At 36.2% G+C, this 19,658-nt stretch overlaps 1 protein-coding gene across 3 annotated transcripts in view; it reads left to right on the top strand.

The window, feature by feature from the left end:
* SERTAD2 (SERTA domain containing 2) overlaps positions 1–19,658 on the top strand; it is a 195,482-nt gene that overhangs the window by 48,585 nt on the left and 127,239 nt on the right. Inside the window, exon 1 of one of the 3 annotated variants that reach the window (XM_074287060.1) lies at positions 10,582–11,332. The exons of the other annotated variants lie outside the window; for them this stretch is intronic. The gene's annotated coding sequence lies outside the window, so the exon portion shown is untranslated. Of the gene's footprint in view, positions 1–10,581; positions 11,333–19,658 lie in introns of those variants that run through there. 3 annotated transcript variants of the gene reach the window in all.

Raw genomic sequence — 19,658 nt, 5'->3', positions numbered from 1 at the left:
AGTATTTTTTTCTACTATTCATCCCCCTTTTGCAAATCAATTCTAATAAACAAATTTTTTTCTCTTCCTCATATGTCCTCCTTTTGTTTTCTAATGATATAATCCATCAGGCATTTACAAAATGTCTATTATATGCAAATCACTATAAGCAGATCCAGGAAAACATTTATTCAATAATAGTATCATTGCAAAGACAGACAACTTTAAAAGTTATGAGAACTATAATCAATCAAATAACCATTCATGATTCCAGAGGATCAATGGCAAAGCATACTATATACCTTCTGATAAAGAAATAATGGGGGAAAACACATACATATGTGTGGTATACATGTATATGATATAACACATATGATACATACATATTTATATACATATATATACACATACACCATTATGTGTGTTCACATAGACACATACATACTTATGTAACAGAGTATTAGAACATTCTCAGATCACATAAGATGGAGAGACCATTTTCTAGAAGTATATATTCTGTGTAACTTTATCACATGGTAGATCTCTTTTCAATTTGTTGTATAGCCAGAAAAGGCCATGTCTTTAAAATTGTCATTTTAGAAGTCTCCCTCTCTTTCCCTTGCCATTCAGAAAGGATCTACATCTTCTCTTCCCCCATTTTTATCCTGTGACCCTGAGATAAATTTGAGATTAGGGTTTTGTTTTGGTTTGTGCTGTTGGTCTTTTTTAGTTCTTAGGTGCAGATAGTGGAATCCCCTCACTGGATCCTACAGTTTAAGTCATGGCAGATTTGTAAGCAGGATTCCAGAGTTACCTAGCAAGAAAGTTACAAAAAGCCAATATGCCTGAGATTGAAGCCCATGGATGATGGCTTCGAATTTGAAATTTGGTACTGGGTTATATATAAGAAATAAGCTAAACTATTAACCTAATCCTGATCCCCTCCCTAGAATATGACATGATACAAGGGGAGATTATACTCACATGTTCTAGGAGTATAGCAAGGTATATGGTTTTCCTTGCCTCCTTTGAAGTAAATATTCCTTTGTAAAAACTAATTGAATTAAATGGAACTGAGGGGAAAGACACCCCTTACAATTGGAGAATACCCTCCATGGAAGCTATAACCAATGGGAAAAAGCTTGAACAAAATGAAATATACTTGACCTTCAGGCATTAGGAGCCATGATGTAACATATATGTGTGTATACATCTATATATAGCTAATAGGGATTTTTGTTTGTTTGGTTATGCTTAAATTGCTCTTGTCTTTTTTTTTTAATGGAGTAGAAAAAAAGAGGAAGAGAAAAAATATGTAAATAAGGCTACAGATATGGAATGTTGCATGCACTTTTAGATGAAATCACTGTAATATTTGTTTTGTTTAATTGTTTTACTTTATTATAAAAGCTTTCACTGGTTATGAGTAATCTGGAAATGGTTGTAATGTAAAAACAAAACAGCAATAAAACTTTAAAAAGAAAAAAATAGCTCCTGCCATCAAAAAAGATTACATTTTTTGGATGGGAGATTTAAATCACATCAACAGGAAAATAATATGAGAAATATGATATGAAATAATATAAGAAATGAAAAAGCATTTAACAAGGTTATCAAGAAAATTTTCCTATAGGAAGTAGTACATAAGTTTAGTCCTAAAGAAACTAGTGATTCTAAGAGGCAGAAGTAAAGAGGAAGTGGATTTGAGGGTAGGTGGGGGATCCCAGGGTGATTTGCACAAAGACATAGAAGCAGGAAGAAGATGGACAAATTGAGTTTGAGAATAGGCAACAAGCCATTCAAAGTGGAGTGATATATAATTACTTTGGGAAAGTAGAGGTGCCAAAGTGTGAAGCATTTTATATGATAAACAAGGGTGTGTATATAGATATATATATATATAATATATATATATTATCCTAGAGGCAATGGAGAGTCACTGAAAATTCTTGAATAGAGGTCAGACTAATGTTTTAGGAAAACTTGGAGAGAGCAAGAGCCTGGTCTTCAGGAGGTGATGTTGGATAGAAGAGGATAAAAGCAAGATATATTATAGAAGTAGAATTGATAAGCTTAGGCAACTGATTGGAAATGGGAAATTAAAGCACCATAGCACATGAAAAAGAATATTAGACATAGTTTAAACCCCTCTTGCTATCATTTACTACCCACATGACCATGGTCAAGTGATTTTAACTTCTCTGGGCCTCAATTTTCTCATCAGTAAAATGAGGGGGTTATCTAGATCACTAATTATCAAAGGGTAATTCAGAGATTCTTGGGGGATCTTCTAAGATTCAGGAGGTCCACAAGGTCAAAAATATTTTTAATAATAATACCAAGACATGTTAATTTCTAATATGATAAGCAAAAATAAATATCATCCACATAAACAAAAGCTCATTGGGGGGGGGCATCTCAATAATTTCCAAGAATGTAAAGGAGTTCTAAGACCAAAAAGTTTAAAAATTGCTGATCTAGATGATTTTGTTCCAGCTCTAAATCTATGATCCTATGACAAGTCTGCAAACTTTTGTGACTTGGATGAAATAGAAAAGTATATGAGGAATAGATTTTGGAGAAAAGACAGTAAGTTCTTTCTTTTTTTTTTTTTTTTTTTTTTTTTTTACAAGTTGAGTGGGTGATCCCAATAAGACATCCAGGTAGAATAGTCAAATAAGGTATGAGAGATTTTTTTTTCTTTATAGTTCCCAATATTGAGCACAGAGACACATAGTAAGTGCTTTAAAAAAAAAAAAAAGATTTGCTAATTAATTAATTTGGAGGATAGAAGAAAAATTTAGGTAGGATATATAGATTTGGAAGACTTCTGCATAAAAATGATAATTAAACCCCAAAGGAAAGGATCAGAGAGACAGAGAAACAGAGAGACATAGATGACATGGGGTAGGGTTCAGATAGAAGATGACCCGGAATGGAGCTTTGATGGCTGAATATAAATGGTAATCCAGTAAAGGAACTTGAGAAGGAATGGCCAGACAAGCAGATGGAAAACCAGGAAAAGTAGTATGACAAAAACATAGGAAGAAAATAGTATTTAAGAGTCTGTGATTAACAGTGGCAAGTGTTGTGGAAAGGATAAAAAGAAAGGAGACTGAAGAAAGGCCATGAATTTAGCAAGTAAGAGATTGTTAGTAACTTTGAAGAAAGCAGTTTCAGTTGATTTGCAAGACTGGAAATCATATTGTAAGGGTTAAAAAGTAAGTGGGTGGGAAGTCAAAATGATTGGGTAGTTGGGAACAGAGAGTTCTTCCCACCCTAAACCTCCTCTAAACAGATCTAGAAAATGTACCAGACAAAATCCTGATGGCGAAATCCAAGAAAAATCAACATTTTTTCCAGCCTATGTCAGCATAAGGAGACAGAGGAGTCTACAGACAATGGGGAAGGAACACTTCATAAGAATCATTCTACTGTGTAGGGAAAGGCTATGCAGTGGGGCAAGAGAAAGTCCCAGGGCTTACCAAAGGTTCAAGTGCAACTGGCCCATACCTAGTTCTAGGTCACAGATCCAGGGTGGACTGTGAAAAAGAACTGCACTCAGTGGTGGCATTTTGAGGTAAGAAGCTGCAACAGGCTGTAGCCTGAGAGAACCAAGTTCAAAAATCAAACAGCTATGGTGAGACTTATATCCTAGGAACAGAGAAGGGTTTCAGTTGTAGCTTCTAGCACAGTCTGAATGAAGCCTACAGAAGAATAGCCAAGGTAGGAACCCATACCAAAGTTCTTGAAGTTCTATCACTCAAAATCAGTAATGCTTCCCAGGCAGTTGATAGTAGCTGAGTTCAACAGCATTCTACTTTTGCTCAAACCCAAAACTAGATCAGGAACTTGCTGAGCTTGGACCAAGAAAGAAGCAATAACTTTGCCCTGGATGAAGTGATTTTGGGAGCATTGAGAATTTGTTGTTCTCCAACCTAACTTAGAATAATAGACCACTCAATACCTCAAGAAAGCAGCACCAAGACCAGCCTTTCCTCTAGAAGTGTAGCAGAGCATAGCTCTAACATCAAATATGAAGTCAAGAAGTAGGCTGGAAGAATGAACAAAAATATTTAATTCTACCATTAAAAGTTATTATGGTGACAGAGATACTTGACATACTAAAGACCCAGAGAGAATAACTCTAAAAACTCTTAAAACATCTATAAGCAAAGCCTCAAAGTAAAATACAGATTGAACACCAATTCAATTACAATTTCTAGAACAAAGAAAGTAAGAGTCTAAATAAAATAGATAATTTTTTAATCAAATATAAAAGTGCTAAGACTAAAGGGGAAAAAAAACTAGAAAAGAAAGGTGAGCTATGGAAGCATTAGAAAGGAAATTAATAGCTTGGCATAAAATATACAAACCCTAGCCCAAGCCACAAAATCCCTTTAAAATTAAAATGCATCAAATAGGAAGTAATGACATCATAAGACAATAAGAACTATTCAAAAGTGTGGAAAAGAAGAAAAAAATCTGAAGTAGCTCATAGAAAATACAACTTACTAGGAAAATAGATCAAGTAGAAAAAAAGTGAAGAAATATTGAACTACCTGAATGTCATGACAAAAAAAGAAATAATAAAAGAGCCGAAGATATATATCAGAAATCTTAAAAGAATATTACCTAAATTTCTTAGAACTATAGATCAGAGTAGAAATAGAAAAAAACCCACCGATCATCTACTGAAAGAAATGCCAAAATGAAAATGTCCAGGAATATCATAGCTAAAATCCAGAAATTCCAGGTTGAAGAAAACATAATGCAAGCAGTCATAAAGAATTTATGTTTCTAATGGCTAGAGTCAGGATCACATATGGTTTGGCAAATGGATTCAGAGTATAGAAAGAGACATTTTTTTTGAGCATAGCCAATAAATTTATTTTGCTTGATCATACATCTCGACAAACCTCATTTTACTTAATTGCACTCCACAAATAATACTTTAAAAAAAAACAAAAAAACAAATTGAAGGTTTGTGGCAACCCTGCATTGAGCAAGTCTATCAGCAGTGTCTTTCAATAGCATGAGTTAATATAATGTATCTGGTACATACTAATTATTTTGGTAATTCTTACAATCTTTCAAACTTCATTATCAAATCTACTATGGTAATCTGTGATTAGTGACCTTTGATCTTTGATCTTTGATATTACTATTGTAATTGTTTTAGGGTGCCAAGAACCATACGCATAATTGATGAATGTTGTGTGTATTCTGACTGCCTCACAGACCAGCTGTTCCTTTTTCCTACTCCTCAAGCCTTCCTATTCCTTGAGATGCAACAAAACTGAAATTAGGCCAATTAATAATCCTACAATGGCCTCTGTTTAAGTGAAAGGAAGAGGGAATCTGTGAATCTATGTGGCAAACTTCATTGTTTTTTTATTTTAAGAAATTCCCCTATTTTTCCAACCTTCAGCAATCATCACCCTGATCAATTAGCAGCCATCAACATCAAGGCAAGATCTTAGACCAGCAAAAACATTACAACTCACTGGGGGATCAAATGCTAGTTAGCATTCTTTTAGCAATAAAGTATTTTTTAATTAAGGCATGTACATTTTTTGTGGATGTGATACTTTTATACATATAACTGACTAGTGTAAACATAACTTTTATAAGCACTGGAAAATAAAAAAAATATGACTCACTTTATTGTGATATTTACTTTATTGCAGTAGTCCAGAACCAAATCTACAATATCTTTATGGGATGCCTGTAACACAAGTTTTGTTTTTCTTTTGTCTTCAACTGAGATGGGTAAGGGATTGGGGGCATGAAGGTGAGAAGATGGATTTTTATTGATTAAAAAATAAATACATAGAAATAAATGAATGACTGGGGAGAAAGTGATGATAAGGAATGATAGGCAGCTTTTGGAATTTAGCTATGATAGGGAAGAGAGATAATAGCTTTTTAAGGATGGGAAAAAAAATAGATATCTTTCTGAGCAGCAAAGAGAACTCTTAATAATAGCTAACATTTGCATAAGGTTTACATATACCCTCTCATTTGAACTTCACAATATTCTGTGCGGTATTATGGTTTCTATTTTATAAATCAAGAAACAAACTGATAGAAATGTGACTTGCCTTCAGTTATATAACTGATGAGTATCTGGGGAAGGACTTGAAAATCTGACTCTCTCTAGGGAGAGGTTGAAGGTTGGGAAGAAGGGACAAGTAACTAGATGATTCAGAAGGTGATGGAATCAAGTTCTCAGTTAGATTGGCTGTGGCAAAGAAAAGGAAGGCCACTTCATCAAAGACAAACAAGGGAGAATGGAAGATGATGTCAAGAAAATTTGTGGTAAAGAATTGATATGCCATCTATATCCTACTGCCAAAATCTGATTTTCCCCTATAATACTCCAAGTCTCAGACACATTGTGGATATGGGCCAGTATCTAGCTTCAGTCTACTACCATAGGCCATAAAACATAAGTTGACAGGTTTCTTTTTATCAGCCTAGTAGAGAATACATGAATTAAATGTAAAAGACATAACAGTCAAACAGTACAGCAAAAACTTGACCCCCTAAACTTGGTAATATCTTCTCTCACAGGTTATGATTCTATGAATAGGGAGAAAATATATGCAGGAAACACATATGAAAGGCACACACAAAGATCCTTTGTGGGCAGGGCACATGCACTCACATTTCTAAAAGTAGAGAGCCACCAACATTTTCTGGTGAAATCATCATGTTAACTGCTTTCTCAGATGACCTGGAATTTTCTGTTTCTCTGCTTTTTTTTCTACTGCATGGGCACTCCATTGGACTCTTTCAGTTCAATTTTTATCTGAGTTATGATTATAAAGTTCTTTTTAATTCCTACTATACAATTGCTTCTAGAAAATTGTTTTCTAGGACTGTACTTAGAAACTGCAAAGGAGCAGAATAAAGTTGTAGTAAAGAGAGTGCTTTCAACCCTTCATCATGGTCCCCTCATGTTCCATGCAAAATACAGGAGCTGGGACAGGACTGAGAACACTGAAAGAGGCTAGCAACCTTTGCCCCACTCCCCATCCTCCCACTCTCCCAGCAATAGAATCACTGCCTTTAGTTTTGCTTTCCATCCAACACAAAAGTGCTGGCCTCTCTACATATGGGAAGAGAGGAAGATCATGACAGATGGCCTCTCAATTTTCTCTTGACTTTAAGACTTCTATTTCTCTTGCATTTCTCCCTAATCTCTCTGTTCATACTTTCTCTTTGATTCCCTCTCTCTCACTCTCATCTTTCTTGCTATCTGAACTGTCCCTCCTCAAATGCTCTTATTTTTCCCCTAAAACTAAAATCACATTTTGATTTCTATTTGTGTCTATTTGTGTCTTACTGTACCTAAATATAGAAGGAAGGCGGATGGGAGAAAAGATATATAAAAAGGAAAAAAAGGAGGCAATTGATGTGAGGGACATGAGACTAAAATGGTCTATGCTATGCCATATGTCTCTAGTAAACTAAAATCTTGAGAATAATACTATACATGAAGTATTTTTATATTAAGTTTTGTTTAAAATAGAACTGTGGGAACACACCCAGAAAACAGAAGAAACATTTTGTCAACTTTACCATTTTGCCTAGCATTAACTGATAGCTGCCAAACCTAGTCAAGGAGGAAAGGGAAAAGGGAGGCAGGGAAAGACAAAAAAAGCACAAGAGATGGTTGTTGATGGAGAGATAAAAATAAGAGAAAGGGAATAAGAGAATAGAATATGAAAGAAAGAGATATGTAATAGAAATAGCTTTAGGGATAGCAAGATAGCACAGTGGATAGAATACTGGTGCTGCTGAATAAGGAGGACCTGAGTTCAAATTTGACCTCAAAACACTTAAGTGACCTTAATAGCAATGTGATCCTGAGGAAGTCACTTAACTCCAATTCTAAAGAAAAAAAACAAAACAAAACACCAGCCTGTTATAGTGAAGAGATCATTAGAACTGTAGTCAGCAAGATCTAGGTTCAAATCCTGTCTTTTATATTTACTTTGTTATATGACCTTGGGCAGTCAACCTCTCTAGGCTTCAGTTTCTCCATCTATAAAATGATAATAGTATGTTTTGAAAAGTTGTGAAGAGCAAAAGAGATGCTATATGTAAAGTGTTTTGCAAACTTTTTATAAAAATATAAGTATTATAATATACTGGAAAATAGTAGATTGTCACCAAAAAAATTGTCTCATGGCTCACTGTGTTTTAGGTCACTTAACTCTAATAGAGATCTTTAGATAGAAGGCATTACTGTATATTTAAGTTGAAGTCTATTTATTATGTATTCTAATATAGTATATTTTATGTACTAATACAAGAAATGTATTAGTAAATGTAGCATAGTATAGAGACAATCTCAAAGACATAGGTTCAAGACTTGCTTCTGGCGGGTACTAGCTATGTGATCCTTGGCAAGTCACTTCAAAATGTCTTCAATTGTAATTGCAAAGGAGCCAACATGCATGGGAAAAGGCAATTTGCTCTCCCAGGAGTTCCCTACAGTAATGAAGTTATAGAACCAGTGCCTTTTCTAGACCTTACTGGTAAAAAAAAAAAAACTTCCATAGAAAACTTTCTGATGTCACATTTGGCTAAGTTATGAAACAATCTCAGGGGGAGAAAAAAAAGGTTTCTGAAATTAACATTTTTCTCATAGCGTATTCTTATATTCAAAAACCATATTAGACACGCAGTGATTTTCTATACATAAAATTAAGTCAAGGGCCTTGGCTGATTTGTACACACAGAACTAACTCGGGAGCTTCTTTTGAAGGGCTCTTTTAAAACAGCTGTTTTATTTTGGCGCAGGTATGATTTCTGGTTTCTCTTTCTTTGCTTTATGAAGAACAAGTTTTAGGTAGTGCCGCCAGAACCTCATCTGACAGTGGGGATGATAGATTGCTGTTGGTTTATTTGCTCCCCCCGCTTTGCTGACCTAAAAGTGTTTCTTTCTTCATCGGTTCAAAGGCACGGAAAGGGTTAAGGCTTGTGCGAAGACTCCTGGATTGTAGCCAAGAAAGTGAAAAAAGCCATGGCTCTTGGGGATAGACAGAGCCGAGGATCCACTGGGTGTGCATCCTCGTTGCTGCCTTCGTAGAAGGGCAAGGTAGAGAAGACAGGATGGGGAGGGAAGAAAGTGGGGCCGGCGGAGAGATGGCGACTTAAGGGGAAGGTTTCTCGGTGGGGGGTGGGGGGGAGGACAGGGTCAGCTGTCACTGCTGTGGGCAGTGGAGTTGAAGAGGCTTTTCAGAAATTACATCAGGAATAAGGATGTGTGTGTGTGTGTGTGTGTGTGTGTGTGTGTGTGTGTGTGTGTAGATATACCTAATTGTGCATGTGTACATATATATACATGAATGTGTGCAAAACATACCTATGTGTTTAAGAAATATGCACGTATATGCCATGTGTATATGCACGCATACATGTCTGCGTATATATATTTCTCTCTATATGAGTAATTTTGAATTCGCCCCAAAGCTGACTCCTAGTAAAAAAAAAAAAAAAAAAAGCGGGGGGGGGGGAGGGAGGAGTGCGCAAAGATGGCACATCCCCCACCCACCCCCTTGTCCAGTCATCTCGAAGGTGCCCGGAAAGCTGAGTCCGGCGGTCTACACCCCCTCGGACTCATGTGGCTCTCACAACCCAGATTTGGGTCAAAGTTTTTGGATTAAAAGAAAAAATGTTTCTTTTCACATCCAGCAGCCCGCCGAGTCCTGGGGCCGCCTGAGGGGTCTGTGCGACTTCTTTCCCCATCATAGAGTGATCAAGGCGGCGGCGGCAGCGCTGAGTAAGTTGCCTGCCTCCTCCTCCTCCTCCTCCTCCTCCTTCTCCCTGCTCAGAGTCGGCAGCACAGTCAGTCCTATCTCTGTCACGCAGCCAGCAGCCCCAGCTAGCTTCTCCTTCTCCTCCTCCTCCCCGGCAGCTCCAACTCTCACAGTTATTTGCGTGACCAGCCCAAATGGAGAGGGAGGGTGGGGGGAGGGGCTTAGACCCTCCTACTTCTTCCTCTCTGGCTCCTTGGCCTACTCCTCCCGCTTTTCATTGGTCCCATCAGTACGCCCATCACCTCCCTGGCAGAGCTTTGATTGGTGGAGGCAGCACATGGTCGGGGTGGAGGAAAAGAGAGACGCCCACCAGAGAGAAAGGGACTCCTATCTTTCTCTCCTTCACCCCTCCTCAGTCTCAACGTCCACCCACCTCTCCTCCCCCAACTCTGATACTCTCCCTCCCTACCCCCAAATTCGCGGCAGTGTCCTCAGAAGACTCATTGGACCGGGGGTGACGCCGGCCGCTCAGGGAAAGGCACGCCCATTGGCCGCAGCTCGCGTCCGTCCCCGGGGCGGGCTTAGCTATTGGGCGTCTCCGTCCTGCCACCCCCCCACCCCACCCCACACACCCCGCCTTCCAACGCCTCGCCCCTGGGTCGGGTCGATCGACCGCCTTCCCCTCCTCTCTCGGATCTTCCTTAGCCTCTTCCCCCTCCTCCTCCACCTCCTCCTCCTTGTCCCCCTCCCCTCCCCTCCCCTCCAGCATCTTCCCTGTCCAGCTGGGCGGGGACTGCTGTACGACTCTGTAAAGTCTGTGAGTCACTGCACAACCCATCAATCCAATTAAATGTCTTGTGCTAGTGGAGCAGGCGGTGCTGCCGCCCGCCGCCGCCGCCGCCAGCGCCGCTCGCTGCTGCTGCTGCTGCTGCTGCCTCGGCTGCCGCCGCCGCCTCGGCCACCGCCGCCGCTCCCAGCTCCCCTCTGATCCATGGCTGTCTGTCTGTACTTGTTACAGTGTAACCTCCTCCTCCTCATGAGCAGCAGCAACTTCCCCCTCAGCCAGCCTCCTCCTCTGCTCGGGGACTGCAAAGGGATGGGATAGAGCAAAAGCGTCTCCTCCATGCCTCCCTGCCAGCCCGGGCTTTCCATTAAAGTCTCGTCCTCGTTCCTTTCCCAGCCTTCTTCTTCTTCTTCTTCTTCTTCTTTTTTTTAAGAGTCACTGACCCAACGCTTATTCTTTTTCACTCCTTCATTATTTTATTGACCCTCCCTCCCACCTCCTCCAGGGCTGGTGGTTGTCGGGTTTATTTTGGGGAAGGGGGCTACTCTGTCCCCCTTTTCGCCCACCCACCTTCTCATCCCTTCACCTCTCTATTTCTCCCTAGGACTTTATTTTCTTTTCCCATCCCCCCTTTCTCCACTAAGTACCTTTCCCTTCCCAAACTCCCAATCATCTACTCCACTGACGCACCGACACCCCCCGCCGCACACAGCCACCCCCTCCAGCCAGCCAGACACCTCCTTTCCCTCCCTCCCAGTGTCGGAGCTAGACTGTGAGTGGAGTTCTTCAGAGAAGGGTGAGTACCAGACCGTATCTGTCCTCTGGGGGTTTCAAAATGTAGCTGGTCTATTTTTTTAGTGGGGGGAGGGGAGGGATCACGTTGTGGATTTAGAGGTTTCTTCCCTTACATGAATTTAAGGTGGTAACTCCCTCCCTTTTTTCTCCCCCCCCCCCCACCCCGTTCATCGTTCTTAATGTATTCCTAGGTATTGGCAGGCGACTTCAGGGTAATAGGATATTTATAATAATCAACCCTAGTGGGATGCTTCCTATCTTTAAGATGCCTTCGTGAGCAGCGACAGTTAACCTGATGTTATCTGATAATCCATGCTGATGACTAACAGGATAAAATAGCTAATGAATCCATTTTTCTCGAAATTAAACTTTTATTTATTTCAAGATGGACCTGAAGTAAGAGAGGTTATTCCCTCCTCCCCCTTTTTGAAACGTGATTTGCTGAGCGGGGAAAGACAGGTTACTGCCTAAATGGCATATCTTAGGATCTTGCTATTGTTAGCGCTGTTATTGCTGTTACAATTAGTAAATCATCCAGCTGTAAAGAATAGAAAGTCTTTCATCTGAACCTGTTGGAAAGGGGAGGGCGAACATTCTGATTTGACTCTTCATCCTTCACTCGCCCTTTCTGTGCCTAGGTGTTACAGCACATTCACAATGTAAGTTCCTTAGTTTTTAGGTGCAGTGGAATGAATTGCCCATGCTGAGAGTTTTGTGCCTCTGATACCTTTCCTTTGGGGTATTTGATAACCCTTCACACGAAGTGACCACACACAAGTTTAGTAGTCATTTAATTTGTTTTTTTGATAAGAGGTGGCTGTATCTTCATGTCTAACTTGCAAGTGTATTCTTACTACTTTAATGGCATTAAAAAGTCACAGTTACTGAAAAAAAAAATACTTTGCAACTACTAATGATGATGCTTTTGAGACTTCTAGCTTTTTTTGCTATTTTATATCAGATGGTGTTTTTTAAACCATGTTCTGAACTAGCTGTCTCTAGGATTCAAATTGGGCTAAATAAAAAATAGGTTTTGAAATGTTAAAGAACAGAAAAAGCATCCAGAACACCACAGTGGTTCAATTCTTTATTATCTTTATGCCATCGAAATAAGTTTTTAATAAATGTAATTAAACGAATAGGTTGGTCCTACATGGGCATCTGCCAAATTCCATCAGGAGAATCTTTTCAGAAAGTATGCATCACTGTGGAATTATACTAGTGTTTTTGCTGGTTATGTAAATAATATGATAGTTGGTGCTGTTTGAAAAGTTTTTAGAAATAAGGGGCTGATTTATGGAAACCTTCCTGTAATATTACTGTAACAATATGTTACTGTGAATAAACCATAATCTTAAGTATTTTTAAAGCTTTTTAATGTAAAGAGTTAAATATAGAAAGTTTGTTTTATTTTAGAATCTTAATTAAAAAAATATTTGTATAGGGTAAATAGGCCAGAAGCTCCTAGATATTTTATTCTTTCTGTGATAACATCATAGTTTCCTCGTACTAAAAACATTTGATTCCTTAAAAGATTAAATATACCTTAAGTAATGACTTTAATTGGCTCCTGAAAATGCAGATGTTAGGTGAGACATGTTTTATGGGATAGTTGGTTTTTTAAGGGAGATGTCCTAAGTGTTTCAACTAGGTGATCGACTAAATTATTTATAATTGGTTTTATAATGTTAACATGGGTTTTATGTAATGAATTAAAGATATTATTGTAAAATGATCTTATGAATTGTGCCTTACTATCTTTTATGATGCTTGTATGCCTGAAATAAATGAGCATTGTTTTTCCCCTCAGGTTGTTGATAGAAAATTGCATATTTTTATCTTTAAAAATTTTACCTTTTACAAGTGTAACCTGTCCTAATAAAATAAGCAAATGACTTTTATGAGTTTTTCTTTTTGAATCTAATGTAAGATATGTTGTGGGATTCAGTGCTTCTCTTCTCAAATTTTTATATAACCCTGAAAAGTATACTCATGAGATGATAGAATAATGCTCTTATCAGTTTAACAATTTATTTTCAATTAGCTGAGTGGTAAATAGTGTAGGAAGATACTAATATTCTGCAATTTTTCTAAGGAGAAAACATTTTGGGGAAATGCCATCATGACTTGTCTTAATATATTGATAAGTCTGGAAATTTTCAATTACTATAGAACCTGTACCTGGAAACTCACCTTTTTATCTGACATTTCTCTTTTAGGTATGACCTCTAAATTTACTATCACTGATTAAAGTGATATGATTAATTTTATTTGAATAAATTAGATTTTCTTTTAGTGTGCAAAATATTGATATTAATTTAGTTTATTACTACTAGTGATAAAAGGAGCTCACCAGAACTACACATATAATTTAAGAATTTGTTTGCCAAAAATTGAAGGGCATACGATCATTTTTAATTTATAAAGCCATTTAAAAATTTAATGAAATCTTAGTCAATTACTATGTATCTACAAATTTAAAAAATCAGAAAGTATAATAAGAAAGAGGAAAGTTATGGTGACAAATAGCTAGTAGTAATTTCTATCAGAAGTGTTGGACACTAGATTATATTGCAATATGCCTCAGATGTTGCCTTTTAAACATTGACCTTAAGCATTTTACTATTTTCCATATGTGAAAAAGTGCATTAATCATCCACTGTTTTAATATATACCAATGTGACTGACCAAACTCTTCATTTAGAAAGATACTCTCTTTAGTAAAGGATTTTTAAAAATTTTCCAAAATGAAAAGCTTTTTAAAATTACACAGGTATTACAAAAGCTATTTTTTATTCTGTGATTGGATTCCTTATTGGCCCTATTTATTTTGCAGAATACAGGTCATTTATTTTTCAGATGATATTTCTTGGCATGACATTGTTTCCTATAGCAGAGATCTGTTCTTTCATTTTATCTACTATGAAGTTGTTCAGGTATGTGCTAGCCTCCTACAAACTTAGATCTGATGTGCTCAGATGAAAAATAATGTTTGTGAACAGGAAAGATTTGATGGAGAGTTATAAATAATCTTTTTAGAATTTGTGACTTATTATTATATTTTTATATCTGAGAAATTTGCACTTTCTGATTTTCAGAAAATGCATAAGTGTACAGTCTAATAGAGATTATAGAGTGGAAAAGATACAATAGTATCTGTAAGGCCTACTAGTAACAACAGTAGACCAAAAGTCAGGATACTTCGAGATCTAACTCCAGATCTACTTCCAAATGACCTTATGACTCTTACCTTCTATTTCCATTTGAAAATGGGGGAGAAAACCATGCTTCCCTCAGTTATAAAGAAAAATGTGATGTATTTAGCATTTATTAAAAAATATTTGAAAGAAGCACAGTGCTAGGTAAATATAATTATTGGCATCTAGAAATAGGATTTTGGTTTTCATTTTTATTTAGTTTCTATATTATCTCTTAGAAATTTTCTTTCCTTGAAGGAGAAAACTACAATTTTGTATGTGGAAATGAAAATCCTCAGATTTTTTTACTAAAATTTATGAAATTTAGCCAGTGCTTTTTAAATGAAAACATAAAATGCTTCTAAGGTATCAAGGACCTTTAATTTTATGATATGAAATTTTAACTATTAAGCCTATCTTATAGAACTCAATTGTAGCAGTTTTGATCACTTTGTTTAAAAAGCTACTTAATAAAAACAGAGATTCAGAACTGAATGGATCTTAGAAGTCATTAGTCCAATTCAATCAACCAGCAACATTTATTAAACACTTACTGTGTTCCAGGCACTGTGTTAGGAATTCTGGATATCAAGATAAAAGCTAAGATAAAACTAATTAATCTCTTTCAGTGGAGACACATCATGGCAGAGTAGATAGATGGATACCTCCAAGCCAGTATTGGTAGTTTTCTCACCATGAAATTCCCTATAGTGAAATCAAAGTTCCAAACTCTGCCCCACAAGTAGTTTACATTTGGGGGGAACAAACGCTATATACACATATAAATAAAAGCAAAATATATGCAAAATAAATCAAACTAATTAGGGAGTAGTAGCAGCTGGGAATAATCATGAAAGGCCTCACATGAATGTTGGCTCTTTATTTGAGCTCTGAATGAAGACGGAGGTTCTAAAAAGTGGTGAAGGAAGATGATTTTTTAAATGATAGCTTTTATTTTTTCAAACATATGCAAAGAGAGTTTTCAACATTTACCTTAGCAAAACCTTGTGTTCCAAATTTTTCTACCTCCTTCTTACCCTCCCCTTTCCATAGAAATCAAGCAATTCAATATAGGTTAAAGATATACAATTTTTCTAAACATGTTTCCATATTTGTCTTGCTGCAGAAGAAAAACCAGATCAAAAGGTAAAAGAAAAAAATGAGAAGCAAACAGCAACAGCAAAAAAAAAAAAAAAAACAACGAAAATTCCATATTATTTTTGGTACATATTCAGTCTCCAGAACTCTAGATGTGAATGATTCTTCCCATCACAAGTCTTTTGGAATTATCTTGAAATCACTTCATTGTTGAAAAAACCCAAGTCCACCATAGTTGATCATCACATAATCTTGTTGCTGTGTACAATGTTCTCTTGGTTCTACTCATTTCATTTTAGCATCAGTTTCTGCAAATCTTTCCAGACTTTTCTGAAATCACCCTGCTTATTTCTTATAGAACAATAATAATTCCATTATATTCATGTATCATAACTTAGTCATTCCTCAATTGATAAGTATCCCTCAATATCTATTTAGGAAAGAGTATTTTGTGAAGAAAGGAAACTGGCATTTATTAAGTGCCCATTTCGTGTTAGATGTGCCTAATGTTTTACAAATATAATTTCATTTGGACCTCCCAACAACCCTGGAAAAGTTCTATTTTATTCTCATTTTGTAGTAGAGGAAACTAATCAAACAGAATATCTCAATAACTTTCCCAGGTTCTCCCAGCTAGTAAGCTGAATTTGAACTCAGGGTTTCCAGTAGACTAGTATCCACTGTGCCATCACCTGCCTCATCCCAGCTGTCTCTGTTGGAACAGCTTGTGGCAAAGGCATGTGGAGATGAGAAGGAGCTGAAATGAAAAATCACAGTTACTTAGAGAGATTAAGCAATTCAGTGTCTCATGACTCCTTTAAGTGGAAGACAGAATTTGAACCCTGATCCTCTGACTCTAAATTCATCACACTTTGATTTTCTCAGTAGGTTTTGATTATGCAAAGGCTTACAAAGTTTTTGTTTGTACTTACATTGTAAGTGTTCAAATGATCCGACAGCATAGGAATAAATCTAAAATTCACAGAAGTAGAAAATTAATCATATTCAACTTGAAATGGCCAAATAATACTTAGATGTATGATTCTCTAATTTACTTAATTTTTCTGGATTCAAAGTTTTATGACTTCTTGAATATAAGAAAAACAAGTAAAGAAACAAGCACCTATTAATCATCCATTATATGCCTGCTGCTGTGTCAACACTTTATAGATATTACTTTATTTGATTCTCACAACAACCCTGAGAGGTAGCTGAAGAAACTGAGGCAAATAGGGGTTTAAGTGATTTGCCCAGTGATTTAGAGCTAGTGATTGTCTGTGGCCAAATTTGAACTTGTCTTCTTCACTCTTCCTGACTCCAGGTCCTCTTGACTCCAGAATTCAGTTTAGAATATTGTGTTCCCTAGACGACATCCACAGTTTAGAAAGTATGACTGAACATTCTGAAGTGATCATTCTACTTTTAAGGCTTTAATGTTCTGTCTTATTTTTTATAAACTACTTTTTGCCTTCTAGTATGTAGTAAATAATCAAGGGTCATTGAAAAAGTCAAAAGGGAGGGAGTTCTAGTTAAAGAATTATTGTGGATCCTTTGTCTTCTGTCACTATCTTTTTTCAATGTGGAAGTGAAAATGTAGCTTATAATGAGAACCAGTCAGAAAGAAGAGAAATAAAGAATAAAAGCCTACCTAGAAACTAATACATAAGTACATAATATATTTAGCATTTTACATACACATATACAACATACAAACATATATGTAAAACAGTAGTTGTATAAACTCTGTTATCTGCATCAGAACCTCAAATTTGGAAATTAGCTTCCGAGGCAGACAGCAGAACTTATCCATGTAATTAGCAATTTTTCTTAAATCACTGAATAATCAGTAAGTCAAAATTAATTAATCCTGTATCAGATTTCTTCCAAATTCCTGAATTTCCATTTTATCTATATCCATCTTGAGATATATGTGTGTATGTATATATATGTAGTAGCCTCTTTACATTATTGTAGCATTATGTATAAACTTTGTTTCATTTTTCCTTTTAATATATTTTATATAATTTGCTACATATTTGAAAGTTTTAAAAAATCTAATCTGTTCAAATTACTCAGTTTTGTTCATTCAGTTCCACCTCCATTTCCAGTTCTCTACTTTCTTTGATTGTATGTCTCCTTTTGTAATATCTCCCATATTCTCTGAGTCCTTTTTTGTTTTTTGACTTCTGACTCTCCCGACCTTCCTTGGTCACACCTATTTCCTAACTACTTATGTTTGGTTTTGTCTTATATCCTAAATTGTAGGGGTATTTGAATATGTTTTATGTAGTTGATTTTCAGTCCCTCTTGTATGTAGATTTACTTTGTCACAATTAAAAAGATCAGCTATATGTTGAATTTTCAAATAATTTCAAATAAATTATTTAGGCAAAAACAAAAACAAAAACAAAAAACACGAAGTAATGACTTCACTAGTTTATATTCACCTATTATCCAGCTTATTATTGAAGACTTCACTGATTTTTTCTGAGTTTTCTGTGAGAATGTTTAAAATATCCAAGATTGCTTTCCACCGCACAGTTCCATGTTCTATCTCTAGTGGTGGATTTTAAAATGGAAAACTATATCTGTCCTTTTACAGGTGACCATAGTGATAATATGCTACTAGTAAAAAAAAAAGAAGAAGAGTTGTGAATAGTAATTTTTTTTTTTAAATCCTTTAACTAGGCAAAATTTCAGGTTGTATGCCACTATTTGGCATTATTGGGATGAATTGTAGTTTTATTGTTTCAGTTGAAACCTAGGTGAAATATGTTGATTTAATATATTTATCAAATATATTAATATTTGGGATTTAATACCTGGGATTCCTTTTATCTCCAAAGTGAAAGGAAATGAAATACAAATGAATTGAAGTAAACAAGGTTTAACATGAATGTTCTCTGAACCTACTATCATCCCAAATTTTACTAAGAAATGTCATGGTGCAGTGGAAAGAAAATTGTCTTCCAAGCCAATAAGGCCTTGGTTCAAGGCTAGCCTCTGGCACATTCTGGATCTCTGACCCTTGGACACCAGTATCCATTCTTAATGCTCCAAGCAACTCTGATTAGAAGTCAAAGAGGGGCAGAGTAGTATGGAATTCCTGGGACTGGTGAAATTTTATGTCTATTCCTTATCCCAAATTCATCTAGAAGTAGTTTAAAGAACTGGAAATAGTCTCTACCTCACATATTTGTGTGGAAAAGAAAGAAATAACAATATTCTCTTTCTGCATATCTCAGTAATAAAAAGCTTTCAATCTGAAGGATTTGTTTAACAAAATATCTTTTCTGTTAATTTAGGAAATGTACATTCCATGTTACCTGTTAATATGTTAGTTAAACTGATTCTTGCTATCACTTAAGTATCAGATTTCCTGAGGTATAATGCTTCATAAAATTTGACCCGACAGAAGATGTTTGTTCCATTTTTTTGTACATTTGGGCTATCTTTTGATTTCAGAGAATCTTGATATACAGAAGGGGGTTACTCTGAGGAGAAAAGATCCAGGAAGGACATTGTAACAGTGTGCAGGTATTTGAAAGGCTTTGATGTGAACAAAGAAATAGACTTTTTCTGTTTGGCCTCAGCAGGCATAACTTTGGAACAATGGCATTGCAAAGGCACACAAATTTGAGTTTGATGTAAGGTAAACTTCTATCAATTAAAGCTATTCAGGAGTGGAATGGACTGATTGGGGGAGTCATCATTTTGTCATTCATCAGAGATCTTCAAGCAAAGGTTAATTGTGTTGTAATAATATTCTTTTTTGATCACAGATTACACTAAATAGCTTTTGAGATTACTTCCAGCTCTGAAATTAAGTGATTTTGAGTGGTCAAATTTGAGCTTTATGTAATAAAAAGCATTGTTTATGTTGTCTTGAAAAAATTCACATGAGTGTGTGCACATGTATATGTAGACAGATATCATATCATCTGAGTAAAGTAAGAGAAGTATCAGCTCTTAAAAGCAAAATACCATTAACATTCACAAATATTATCGTGGTTTGGGTTGAAAATCATGGAA

Source organism: Sminthopsis crassicaudata, chromosome 2, assembly GCF_048593235.1.
Source record: "Sminthopsis crassicaudata isolate SCR6 chromosome 2, ASM4859323v1, whole genome shotgun sequence".
NCBI classification, from domain to species: domain Eukaryota; kingdom Metazoa; phylum Chordata; class Mammalia; order Dasyuromorphia; family Dasyuridae; genus Sminthopsis; species Sminthopsis crassicaudata.
Note: the sequence above shows the minus strand (reverse complement) of the source record. Positions and strands in the feature narration are given on the sequence as shown.